General features: G+C 40.3%; 1 protein-coding gene across 3 annotated transcripts in view; it reads left to right on the forward strand.

Moving 5' to 3' along the window:
- The window catches only part of Map6 (microtubule associated protein 6), a 64,025-nt gene that overhangs the window by 7,528 nt on the left and 42,855 nt on the right, over positions 1 to 13,642 (forward strand). The window lies entirely within an intron of this gene.

Here is a 13,642-nt window from a genome sequence, read left to right on the forward strand (position 1 = left end):
GCTTCATGCATACTAGGCAAGCACTGTACAACTAAGCTACATTCCCAGCCCCATTTATACCATTTTAAAATTTTGTTATTATTTGTAATTTTTATTTTTTGAGACATTTTATCAATATATATACCAGGCTGGTCTCAAACTCCAAATCTTCCTTCTTGTGTGTTGAGATTACAGGTGTGCACCACCATGCCCAGTTTATTTATTTTTTTTGTATTTAAGTCTTTATTTGATTTTTCATATATAACAAAGTAGGAATCAAATAATCCCCTTTCATGTAGAAAATCATTTGTCCCATCTCCTTTCATAAATGTTTTCCATTCCTCCTACTTATTTATTTTGTCTCTTCTATCTTTGTTTTATGCCATTAGTTTGAGGAAAGCCATATTCTCTCTCTCTTTCTCTCTTTTATTTATTCCTAAGCTATTTTTTCAGTTGTTATTTTTTTATTGTGAAGAGTTCATTTTTATTACAGTTTCTAATTTATTATTGCTCAGATACATTATTTTTTTACATGTTAATTTTTGGAAACTTTATCACACTCTCTGGTGTTCTCTACAGAGAGAGAGAAAGTCTATAGATGCTCTTGGACTGTCTGTGGAGATAATGTATGTTTTTAACAAATAGTTTATTGTCTCATTTCCAATATTTATGTGTCTTGAGTTTTATTTGTTTTTTTGTTAGTCATGGGGCTTGAGCTCAGGGTCTGAGTGCTGTCCTTGAGCTCTTTTTTGCTCAAGGATAGCACTCTACCACTTTGAGCTACAATGCCACTTTCTGTTTTCTGGTGGATAATAGGAGTTAAGAGTCTCAGGGATTTTCCTTTCTGGGCTGGCTTAGAACCATGATCCTCCGTTATCAGCCTCCTAAGTAGCTAGGTTTACAGGCATGAGCCACCAGCACCTGGCTCATGTCTTGTTTTTGTTGTGTTTCTGTAGTGTGTGACAATGGACATCTTTGCCTCAGGACACTGGATGGCTTTTAAAGTTTTATCATTGAGTTTACTGTATGTTTATAAAACCTCTCTTTATCCTAGGTTGCTAGAAGATTCTAAAAATGTATGTGGTGATAAATTTTATTAAATGTTTCAACTGAGATGATCATAAGATTTTTCTTTTTTAATATGTTAAAATTTCTTCTTAATATTGAGGTATCTTTACATTACTAGGAATCATTTTCCTTAGTTAAAAACATATTTTATTATGCTGGATTTGGTTTGCAAAAACATTTTATTTAAACTGTGCACATTTGTTTGTAAGTGAACTTGGTCTACAACTTTTCCTTTTTTAAAAATATTTGTTGTGCAATGTTAGAATTAAGATTATAACATTATAACATTGTTTGGAACAAGCTGTATAAGAAGAGTGGCTCCTTAAATATTTGATAAGATTCTGTTATGAAAGTTTCTAGACTTGGGGTCTTTTTCTTTCTTTCTTTCTTTTTTTTTTTTTACTACCAGTTTGGTGTCTTTAATGATTATTCAGATTTTGTATTTCTTCTTGGGCCAGTTTTATTTTTAAAACATACTTATAATTTTATTTTACTTATTTTAATTTTTAAAACTTACCTCTAAGTAGTTGTACAAAGGGGTTTCAATTCCGCATGTCAGTTTATGAGTACGGTGCATCTTGGTCAGTATCACCCATTTATCCTACCCTACTCAGCCTCTCAAGTTGCCTGATTCCATTTTCATATATGTACATTGAATATTATGACTATTTATTCTTGGACTAATTTTAGTAATTAGTAATAGTTATAGGAAAATTTGTATTTTAAATAATCTTAAATTTAATTGACATATAATTTATAATTGATCATAGCATTTTTTGTGCCTGAGAGGGGTGTGGGTATGAGTTGGGTGTACTAGGGCTTGAACTCAGGGCCTCCTATTCTTGTTTAGATTTTTCACTTATGACTAATGAGCTACCAATGAGCCACATCTCTACTTCTGCCTTTTTACTATTTAATTGGAAATTAAAATCTCTCAGATTTTTTTCTCTGGGCTAGTTTCAAACCTTGATCCTCATATGTCAACTTCCTGAGTAGCTAGGCTTACAGGCATGCACTACCATGCCTACCTTCATACAAGTTATTAACTTTTGTGCCTTCACTCTTGTTTTCAGGATTCATGTTATTGAAGTTAATTTTAATTTTGCTTTTTAGTGTTTTCAAATAACAAAATGTTGGTTTTGATTATCTCTTCTAGTATGGCTTACTTTTCTTCTTTTTCTTTCTTTTTTTAATTCCTTTACTGTATCTATAAAGAGGGAGGCAGAGGGCAGGTTTGCCCTTGAGTTTTTGTGATGACAGCTGGCATTATACCACGTAAGTCACAGCTTCACTTTTGTCTTTTTGATGAGTAATGGGAGATAAGGGTCACAGAGATGTTACTGTCTGGGCTGGCTTCAACCTTAATCATCCTATCTTAGCCTCCTGAGTAGCCAGAATTATAGGCATGAGCCATTGTCACCAGGTTCCAGTGATTTTTATAGTAGTACCATAGAACTGTTATTTATTTCCTATTAGCATTTTGGGCCCATATGGCTTCTTCTCTACCCACAGGTTTTGAGACCATTGAAAGCACAGACTTTGTGTACACCATTTCTTTTTGACATTCCTTCAGGTTTTATTAGCATATACTGTTTCAGCTCAGTCTCCACCCAGGAAACGCTTATTAGTGGCTACCGTATGTCAGACCTTGAACTAAGTCCTGGGGTGTCCTTGTTCTCAAGAGGTTTGTGTTTACTGTGAAGAAAGAAATGTGTTGAGAACTTATAGGTTCCATCATAAAAAGTCTGTGCAGGTCTGTGAAATAGAGGAGAGGATAATTAAGTCTACCAGATTGGAGGGCTATCTGGAATGTGTTGTGTAGAGAATGTGATTGGTGGGCTAGATGTGACTTGAAGGATGAGTGGATCCTGAGTAGGGAAGGAGTAGATTTGTGTAGAAGTTACTGCGGAATTATAACTAATTCTGTGCACATAGAACTTACAGGTATTATTACATGAGAATGAAATGATGAGGAGGGAAAGAAGACACAGGCGGGGTTCATCTCCTTTATTTACTGTTTTGTTGCGCTGCTTACTGGGGCTTGAATTCACTTAAGGCTGGTGCTCTACCTCTTGTTTCACAGCTCTACTTCTGGCTTATTTTTGTGGTTAATTGTAAATAAAAGTCTCACAGACTTTCCTGCCTGGGCTGGATTTGAATTATGGTCCTCAGGCTCCTTGAGTAGCTAGGATTCTAGGTGTGAGCCACGGGGCACCTGGCTTCCTTTGTTATCTGGTAAGGAGAGGGAGAAATCAGGATCAAGTTTTGGAGTTTAGGAAAGGTGGTTTGCCAGCCGTGGGAAGGATGGATTGGCGGGATATGACTAAGTCCAGGAAAGAAGCTATAGGTTAGGTGAGAGATGATGAAGACTTTCAACAAGGGAAGAATGCAAATGGACATTGATGATACAGAATGAAATAATGAGTGGCTAATGGAAAGTAGGAAGAAAAGGAGAGAGAGGAGCCTAGAACATTTCCCAGGACTCATGCTCTAGATGTCTAGGTTACAACAGAATCACTCACTGAGCTCTTTGGACAAGTTGAATTTGAGGTGTCTTAGAAGGTTTGCATGGTGATGCTCAGTACAGAAGGAAAATGGAAACGGCTAATAAGGGTATAAATTGGAACAGATGTGTTATAAAACTCTTTAGCCTATGTGGTCAACAGTTAAGACATGTGGACTTTTTTCTAGGTATTGTTATACCTCAAAAATAAAATAAATTCAAACTAAAAACCAACTAAATGGAGGTATAGCATGATGCTCAGGAGAAAAGGCAGAACAGAAAGACCTGGACAATTTCAACCTGTTGGTGAGAACTAAACCTGTATATATGAGAGAATCTGAGGTCAGATTACAGCAAGCATGGACATCCAGGGAGGGAGTCAGGAAAAGTCAATAAAAGTGTGTGTGAGAGCTGGGCACCCAGTGGCTCATGCCTGTAATCCTAGCTACTCAGGAGGCTGAGATCTGAGGATCACAGTTCAAAGCCAGCCCAGGCAGGTAAGTCCGTGAGACACTTATTTCCAATAAACACTAGAAAACCGGAAGTGGTGCTATAGCTGAAGTGGTAGAGCACTCACCTTCAGCTAAAGAGCGCAGGGACAGCGCCCAAGCCCAGAGTTCAAGCCCCACAACCGACCAAAAAAAAAAAAAAAAGTGGATGTGGCTTCTATACTTATTTCCCCATCTGTCTCCCAGCTCCTTTCCCATTGGCCCAGTGTAACACCTACATATATTAAACAGTGATTTCCTTCATTGTCCTATTCTCATTCTAGCACAGTCTACCATCAATATGTAATTTTTTTCAGATGAATGAGAAGGCTTTTGCAGGACTAAACCTGGTATAACTTATTTTGGTGGGAAAATTATGGCCAGACCTCAAGCCACGAAACCCATAAGTCTCCTGGAAGTGCTGCCTCCTCCACTCTGCTATTCTCTTGTGGTCACTGTGCATTTCCTACGGTGACTTCAAAAGGTTGGCCTACATTGTGACATATCCTAGAGTGCACATTTCCAGCCTCCCGGTCTTCAAGGATTGCTCATTTTGAAGCCATAAGAATTAGGCAAAGGCAAGCAAAGCCAAGATGCAAAAGAATGTTAGAGAGAACAGAGATATAATTGAGTTTCGACCTCATTTTCTTAGTGCTTTCTCTGTGCCAATGGCTTTAACATCTTATTTTATTATTTGTTGGTGTTGTTGTTTTGTTCCAATATTGGGGTTTGAACTCAGGGCCTTTGTGCTCTCCCTGAGCTTTTTCCATTCAAGGCAGAAAAATGCTATCCCACTTGCGCCTCTGTATAATCAATACCTCCTGTCCCAGTTTTTTGCTGATTAAGTAGAAAGAAGAGCCTCCTGGATTTGTCTGTCTTTCAGCCACAGTTGCAGATCTTAGCCTCCAGAGCAGGTAAGATTACAGTTGTGAGCCACCAGCATCCAGCTAACATATCTTTTAAATTTAGACTTCTTAATGACCTTTTAAGGTCAGAATCTTCATCATTACAGATGAAGAACAGAATTAGGGAAGGGTGAGGACTGAGATCACACAGCCGGTCAGTGGCCAGACTGGCTCACCAATCTGGTTCTCCTCATTCCAGACCACAGCTGTGTCTGGTTCAAGCAGTCCCCTACCCTTGTGCCCCTAGTCCTCACATTTCAGCTTACCATTCTTGGGAGGACTCAGCCCTTGTACTGTCTCTCTGTCTCTCCTAAGCCCATGCCAACCTTCTCTACCCACCTTTTTTGGGGGTTGTTGGAAAGTCCTCAGCACTCCTTGTTCCAAACTCTCCCTGGATCCCCTTCCTCCAGGTAAAGGCTCAGGGACTTTGATCTGTAGTCAAAGTCTTCCAGGATCTGATCTATCTTGTGCTTCTAGCCTTTCTACTCCCTGTTCCCTGCACACACCTTGACCTTTTCCTGGGAGTTCTTGACCTTGGCTGCACAATTATATTACAAAAACTGCAGCAAGTACTCTAGCCAAATCACAGCCTAACCTGGGCTCACGTGAACCCCACAGTTAACTAGTGCAGGATATTGTGCACAATTTTTTTATTGTTATTGTAGAGTTGATATGCAGAGGGTTGTAGTTACATGAATCAGATATTGAATAATGAGTACAATTCTTTTTGAACCATGTCTTCCCTTCTTTCGCTCCCTCCTGGTTTTTCCCTCCTGTCCTCACCCACAAAATATCCAGTTTATCTTCCATATGTCTAGTGAGTACCACTGTTGTATTTGTTCATCCTTGTTCTACCTTTTACGTGCCCTTCCTTGCCCTCCCAAATATGAACAAGCTACTGTACAAAAGGAAAAGAAAACAAAAACAGTAACAACAGCATCCAAAAAATGCCTCCTGTTTCCTTTTCTTGGAGTTCATTTCATAGAATGTTGTTTTATATGATCATCTGCACATAGCTATTGAGCCCTTGTCCACCACTCCTGTGCATATCCTCCTTTGGCCTCAGTATGTGAGTGACTAGATTCTTACATAATTTATCATATCCCAGTGTGTGTTGTGCATAATTTTTGCTCCTGACCTGCTCCCATCTTCTAAATCCTTCCTATCCTTCAGGGCTTTTAGTCCTTTGTGAAAGAGGCTTTTACTATAAATGCAGGGAATTAGGTTGGATTTACTTGATCCTGATTCTATAATAATAATGCAGTGGGATTTATAATATTTTTATTCAAAGTTCAGTGTAGCATCTTAAGAGCATAAAGGCTGCCTTGGGGGTTTCCCATGAAGAGTGTGTGATCACTGTTCACTGGATATTGATGCTCACAGGGGAGCTGACATGGATGGCTGTATCTGAAGTCCAGGCAGCCCTCCCATGAAGGTTAAACTCAAGGGCCAGAATTCTCTAGGGACATTAGGCTTGGCTAATTCTTCTGGAAGATTCATTAAAGGGATGGTTGTTTGTGTCCAGGCAGATGTCCTAGAATCCTGTGACAGTCTTGATGACCATTAAAACTGCATTTAAATTGTGCTATGACTTAAAATCTGTGTGACCTTGGGAAAGTCTTGATTTTCTCCACCAACTAAAAGGAGGTAATTACTCAATAGCGACTTCACTATGTGCTATGATGCTTTTGGCATTTTTGTTGAGAGGATGGAGCAGAGTAGGTTACCCAAGGAAGTCTTTCATTTATTAATTTAGGAAACATCTATCATTTCTCGTGTGAGACGCTGGACTTGGATCAGGAGTTGTAGAGAGAAACACATGGTAAGAAAATGACAGGTAGGGTTAGGAAGGTGGCTTAGTGGTTGAGTGCTTGCCTTGCATGCATGAAGCCCTGGGTTTGATTCCTCAGTATCACATAAACAGAAAAAAGCCAGAAGTGGCATTGTGACTCAAGTGGTAGAATGTTATCCCTGAGCTGAAAAAGCTCAGGGACAGTGCCCAGGCCCTGAGGGCAAGCTCCAGGACTGGGAAAAAGAAAGAAAGAAAGAAAGAAAGAAGAAAATGACAAGTATAATAGTAGCAAGTGTAACAAGAGCAATATACAGGAAATATTGAAGCATGTAGGTAAAAAGGGGTCTTAGCCTGGTCAGGGAGTACTTCCTGGATTTAGGGTGTGTGTGTGTGTGTGTGTGTGTGCGCGTGTGTGTGTGTGTGTGTGTGCGTGTGTGTGTGTGTGTGTGTGTGTGTGTGTGTGTGTGTGTGTGTGTGTTGGTTGGTTTTTCTTGGTAAAACAGAACCAGTAATACTGTAATACCTACCTTCTAAGGCTGTTGACTTAACTTTTGTTAAGTTTTATTTGCTTTACACATTTTTATCCTCCCAGCTTATTTGTGTGGTATTTAGAAGATACTTCATAGACTCTGAACTATAGACAAATGAATGAGTAATATATGCACAATTGTGAGCATAGTGCCTAGCCCACAATTACAAAATGGAAACTACCCTCATCATCATCACTGGTGGGTTGAGTGCTACAGAGAAAATAGAAGAAGGTCCATTTGCTCTTTGTTTGCCCAAATTTTTGAACTTCTAGGAAAAGAACCAGGAAATTCTCAGACAAGAGTTTCTGTATATTTTTTTTTCAGTTCAGTATCCATTTCTGAGTCACTGTTTATAGTCTATGCAAAGATGAATTAAATGGGGAGACAAGACTCTTGCCATTTTGTATACAAAAAAAAAACCCACATTAGATGCATGAAACAAAAAACACAAAATTAGAATTTTAGTGAAAGCAATTAGGAAAGAATGTTAACCAGCTAAAATTGCTCTGAAAATGAATTCAGAGTTGCTGCTGTGCTTAATAAACTGTTATTATCGAATTTTTACCAAACTCTGGATTTTTCGTTCTTAGATGCCACCAGTCAGAGTATGGGTTGATTATGTACAAACTCCAGATATAATTTGTGTGTGTAAGTGTGTGTAAATGTATGTGAATGTGCGTGTGTGTGCACACGCGCACACATACACACACATGCACTGGTCCTAGGCTTGAACTCAGCCTGGGCGCTGCCCCTGAGCTCTTTAGCTCAGGGCTAGTACTCTACCACTGGAGCCACAGCTCCACTTCCAGATTTTTGGGTAGTTCACTGGAGATAAGAGTCTCACAGACCTTCCTGCCTGGGCTGGGTTCAAACTCTTACCCTCATATCTCAGCCTTTTGAGTAGCTAGGATTATAGCAATGAATTACCAGTACCCAGCTGGGTAGAATTTTTTTTTTGGGGGGGGTGTCAAGTCGTGGGCCTGAACTCTGGGCCTGGGCACTGTCCCTCAGCTCTTTACCTCAAGGCTAGCGCTCTACCACTTGAGCTATAGCGCCACTTCCAGCTTTTTTTTTCTGCTTATGTGGTGCTGAGGAATCGAATCCAGGGCCTCATGCATGCAAGGCAAGCGCTCTACCACTGAGCCACCTTCCCAGCCCTGGGTAGAATTTTTTTTAGACTGTAATGACTTCTAAATATTTATATGTGTTTCTCTTGTGACATTATACTAGTATCTCCCTCAAGGATTTGGTTTATATCACATGGTTCTGCAGAACTGTACAAAAAAGTCAAGTTATCCCAAGCTCCCTGCAAGCAGTGTTTGAGTCTTATCCTTTAATCCCAGTCTGTGGGCCTGCATAGAAGACACCCCAGCAAGTGTTTGTAGGATCTCTCTGAATGGGCTACCATTTTTCTCATCCCTTTCTGATGACCAGCCTCTCTCTCCCTTGGGGATTTAGTGAGTCACTATGGTTAATGTACAGTTCAGATGCTGAGGTTCTACTCAGAGGGCACTGGGAGTGGTGGGTGTAATACATGTGGGAGAGAAATGTAAGAGGATAAGTAGAGGGACTGTCAGTGGGAATAGAGCTACCTACCTGTGCTGTGCCCCACAGCCTGCTGACATAGAAGTTAGTACTTGTCAGGCACTGCCTGCAGGGAACTTGGGGTAATTAGACTTTCTCATACAAAGATCCATGCCACTGACAGGAATAAAAGTCAGACAATTCATTCTGAGTTTGAATCACTGTGTGGGAAGGGCGGGGGGTGTATCCTGGGGCATGAAACCATGGTCTAGGTGCTGTCCCTTTGCTTTTTCACCCAAAGCTGGCAAGCTACCACTTGAGTCATAGCTCTGCTTCTGGCTTTTTGGTGGTTAATTAGCAGTAAGAGTCTCATGGACTTTCCTTGGTGGGCTAGCTTTGAACCATGATCCTCAGCTCTCAGCCTCCTGAGCAGCTAAGTAACAGGCATGAGCCACGGACACCAGGCCTGGACTACACTTTTAATAGAGTCCAGATTGCCTTTTCCATTATTTAGTCCTTTACTTACCCACAAGTGCCTCAGTCCATTATTCATCTGTGAAACAGACATGTGTCAGTCTCCTTTAGTACATAGGTAGCTTCCTCTTCAGGACCTGTGCAGTCTAGCCACAAATGTAAGCTCCTGTCACAGAGAGTCATACTCTATAAGATGTCATGCAATTTTTGAGCAGAATATAATCACTTCTGACTTGAGGGAATGGGGAAGATTGTAAAGGAGCGTAGCATGGAGCTGGACCTTGAAGGATTCAGGTTGGATCGCAGTAGATCGCATATCCAGGAGGAAGGTGCTGGGCCATGGAGAGTTAGACATGCATCAGATATGACCTGTGTTCCAAGTGTAAGCAGGGACCTGAAGGAAGTGAATCTGGGAAGGTAACTTCAGTCTAGACCAGGAGTTGGCTGACTTTCTGTAAAGAAACAGATTGTATCTTAGTCTTTGCAGGCCAAAATGCCAAAGTAAAGCTATTTTGTAGGTAAAACATTACATAATAAGAAAAAAATTTCCCCAAAATATTGTCATAAATTATGTATAATAATATTTGAATATAATCTTACTATTATATGAGATTTGTTAATGAAAAGACTTGGTATTTGAGGGGATAACATTGGCTTAATTGGGGTTCAAAATTAGTGTTGCCTTTCATCAAATTGACAACAAATATTCATCTACAGAACCCTTTCTTAGGGTTGGGGTATAGATCACGGGTAGAGCACTTGTATGTATGAGGCCTTGGGTTCAATCCCTGAAATCACAAAATAAACAAATCCATTCTTAGTCCATACAGGGCTGGATTTGGCTCATGGACCATCGTTCTGTTATTGAAGAATAATATGTGCTACCAAGTCTCAAAGTCTGTAATTAGCAAGTAACTACCTGAGCAGAATGTCTAAGAATACTTAGTTTGGTTGTGCCTTATTAAGCACACTGCTTATGCTTCCCAAGTGACCAAGTCACTCTCTTGTTTCTTGTTTGCTTCCAATTGAAAAGCAACAGCAAGCTGATGTACATGCAATAGTTTCTTTGTCTTCACATACAATGGTAACCAAGCCATCTTTCATAGCAACCAAGAATACAAGGAACATGAGGCACCTTTGTGAAACAGTCACTTGCTGCCATGACCATTTTGTGTGGAGTTCCCCTGGGAGTTGAAGAGAGCTTTACAATAAATAGACAAGGAATAAGTGGCATTGAAATATGATTAGAAAAAAACCAATTTGCCAAGAGTAGAATAGAAGACCTCTGCTATGAGGGAATCAGGACTCCTCAGCCCTGACAGAGAATTTCTTAGTTGGCCAAAAACAGACTGACTTGGAGAGAGGCTTGGTGATTCTAACTGCTAAGAATCTAATCTAACAACACCATTCTCTAGCCAGTCTTTCAGTGCATCAGAATTATCTGATCCAAACTGTATTTGGGAGAATGTGATACTTCACAATCCCTGTCATTATTTCTGTCTGGATGGAAGAATTTTGGCAGAGCTTATTACTTTAGTCCTTTGTTCATTCACTCAATCTGTATTTGTTGAGTTCTTCCTTAGCTAGGTTTGAGGATGTGCCTAAGAGGTCCAGGTTCGTGACATTCTGATTTATTCTGTGTGCTCTTGTACTTCAGTAGTCAGAGGAAATATGCTGCTGCTGCTGCTGCTAATAGTGATGGTAACGATGTTAGTAATGGTGGTAGTATCAGTGATGGTTGTCATGGAGCAGAGGAAAGGATAAATCAGCAGAAGTATGAATGTTTCAAATAACACAGAGTTTTAGGGCTGCAGTTGGTGATGGAGGAAGAAATTCCAAAAAACAAATTGAGGGGCTGGGAAGGTAGAGCAGTGGTAGAGCACTTGCCTTGCATACATGACTGGGTTTGATTCCTCGGCACCACATAAGCAGAAAAAAAACAGAAGTGGAGCTGTGGCTCAAGTGGTAGAGTGCTAGCCTTGAGATGAAGAGCTGAAGGACAATACCCAGGCCCAGAGTACAGCCTCCACGACCGACAAAAAACAACAACAAAAACTTGAGTAGAATAAAATACACTGGTGCCTAGCCCTTACTTATCCACGGAATCTGTTTTCCACAGTTTCCACTACTTGTGGTCCACCTTGGCCCAAAAATGCTAAATGGAAAATTTCAGAAATAAATAATTAATAAGTTTTTTGTTGCCAAGCGCTGATGTCTCATGCCCAGCTACTCAGGATACTGATATCTGAGGTCTGAGGATCACAGGTCAAAGCCAGCCCTGTCCAAAAACAAAACAAAACAAAAAAGGCTATCAGACTTGTTAACCACCAAAAAGCCAGAAGTGGAGCTATTGGTCAAATGGTAGAGTGCCAGCCTTGAGCAAACAAGCAAAGCAACAATCCAGGCCCTGAGTAGACTCAGTAAAAGCACACACAAAAAAATTAGTTCATATGTTTTAATTTGCATGCTGTTCTAAGCAGCATTTTGAACTCTCACACCCTCTGTGTCTTACTCTGGGTTTAACTCCAGGTACCCTTAGCACCATAGCTTTCTTGGTTATCAGATTGACTATAAATGGCTTGGGTTCAAGTAATCCTGATTTTCCTTTTAATGGCCCTGAAGGAAAAGAGTAATAATGCTTGAAGTTTTATTATTATAAGTACTCTATTTTTATTACTTATTGTTACTTACTGAGCCTAATTTATAAACTAAACTTTGTAAAATTTATAATAAGACAGAAATTTAATATGTATTGAGTTGAGTACTATCAGCGGCTTCTGGCATTCACTGGGGTTCTTGGAGTGGGCTCTGGGCTCAGGAAATCTAAGGCTTTCTAGTTACTAGTTGTGTGACCTTGATGAAGTTATTTTAAATCTCTGAGCCTCACTTTCCTCCTTTAGAAACTTGAATTTTAAAGATTCTTCTAAGATTATTCTTCTGCAAATCAATAGTCTACACTAATTCAAAACAGACTTGACCCCAAACAGTCATGTTTAAACGGGGTAAGAAAAATGGAATTCTTTAAATTGCCCTAGAAAATTACTTCTTTCCTTTTTTATCCATTGCCTAGCAGATAATAGAAGCTCCACAAATGTTAGCACTTGTAGTATTTGTAAAATGTGTGATGTTGGAAGTTCCTTGTCAGAGTCAGAATGAAGAATGCAAGCATAATCTAGGGCTGTTTGTGTGTGTGTGTGTGTGTGTGTGTGTGTGTGTTTGTGGTGTTTGCAAGGAGGGAGAAAGATGTACAATGCTGCATAATTCAGATGTCTCTCTAGCCTGTTCCCCACCCAGTGTTGATGGCCATCTGCTCTGAGCAGTCTCCTGTCTGGGAGTGGAGGGTATCCATGGAAACCAGCATGGAGGTTGCCAAGAGGAATCTGTGGCAGCCAGCCAGAAGGGAAAGTGGAAATCAAGTGGAACTGAAAGTGACAGGCTCGTGTGCTCAATGAAGTGGGAAGTGGTCGACTCTGAGGGACAGGGTGGGGCCTTCACACAGCAAGCTAACTTTGGTCACCTCCGGATAAGGTGTGGCTTTCCTAGCTGGGTCAGGGAGGGTTCCTTTAGTGATTTCTGTCTCTCTCTCTGTCTCACTTCCCTTTAGTGGGAAACTCAGTAAATACCATACAGAGATGCAAAGAAAAGCTTGTTTTTATTTTTAAAAATTCTACTTATCTTACATTACACCATTCGATGCTTTCATTTTATTGTTGGTTTGGATTTGTCTGTGTGTGTATGTGTGTGTGTATGTGGAGTTGTAATCCTACATTGTCAATTCTGTGTTCTTATATCTAGAAAGTTCTTTGGTCAGACATTTAGATTTGAGGAAAAGGCATGGGATTTGGAGTCAGATGCCATCTGTGTTGATACCCCAGATCAATCTCAGCTAAGAGCTGAGGTCACAGTGGAAAATTGGTTCAACATAGGTATTCCTAAATTATTCCTATTGTGCTAGTTTATCCAGCAGCATCAGTCCTTGACTAGGATGTTCCTTGTGTATTTAAGCAGCTTTGAGAAAGCCTTGTGATGAAGGAGGAAATGGAGTGGAATAGGTAGAAGGAATAGCAGATTGTGTGCTGTTTCTTAAAAGATCATTGAGAATCAAAAATGCTATAGTGAGGCTGGCATGGTGCAACAACCAGTGGCCCTATTGTTGCTGTCATCCAGGAACACGAAGGGTGGAGTTGAGGAGGCTGGGGAAGAGCTTCCTGATGGTGGGAGCTGACAAGCCAAAGGGCATTGCCTCCAGGGAGAGCAAGATGCTATTCCAGTTGGAATCTCTCAGAAGTTTAGAACAGACTCAGGTGTTCATTATTTAGAACATTCTTGTTCTGATCCATTCCGTAGGATCCTGAGCAGGATACTGCTCAAGACATTTT

The sequence above is a fragment of the Dipodomys spectabilis genome, unplaced genomic scaffold, assembly GCF_019054845.1.
Source record: "Dipodomys spectabilis isolate Male_0828 unplaced genomic scaffold, ASM1905484v1 ptg000003l, whole genome shotgun sequence".
NCBI classification, from domain to species: domain Eukaryota; kingdom Metazoa; phylum Chordata; class Mammalia; order Rodentia; family Heteromyidae; genus Dipodomys; species Dipodomys spectabilis.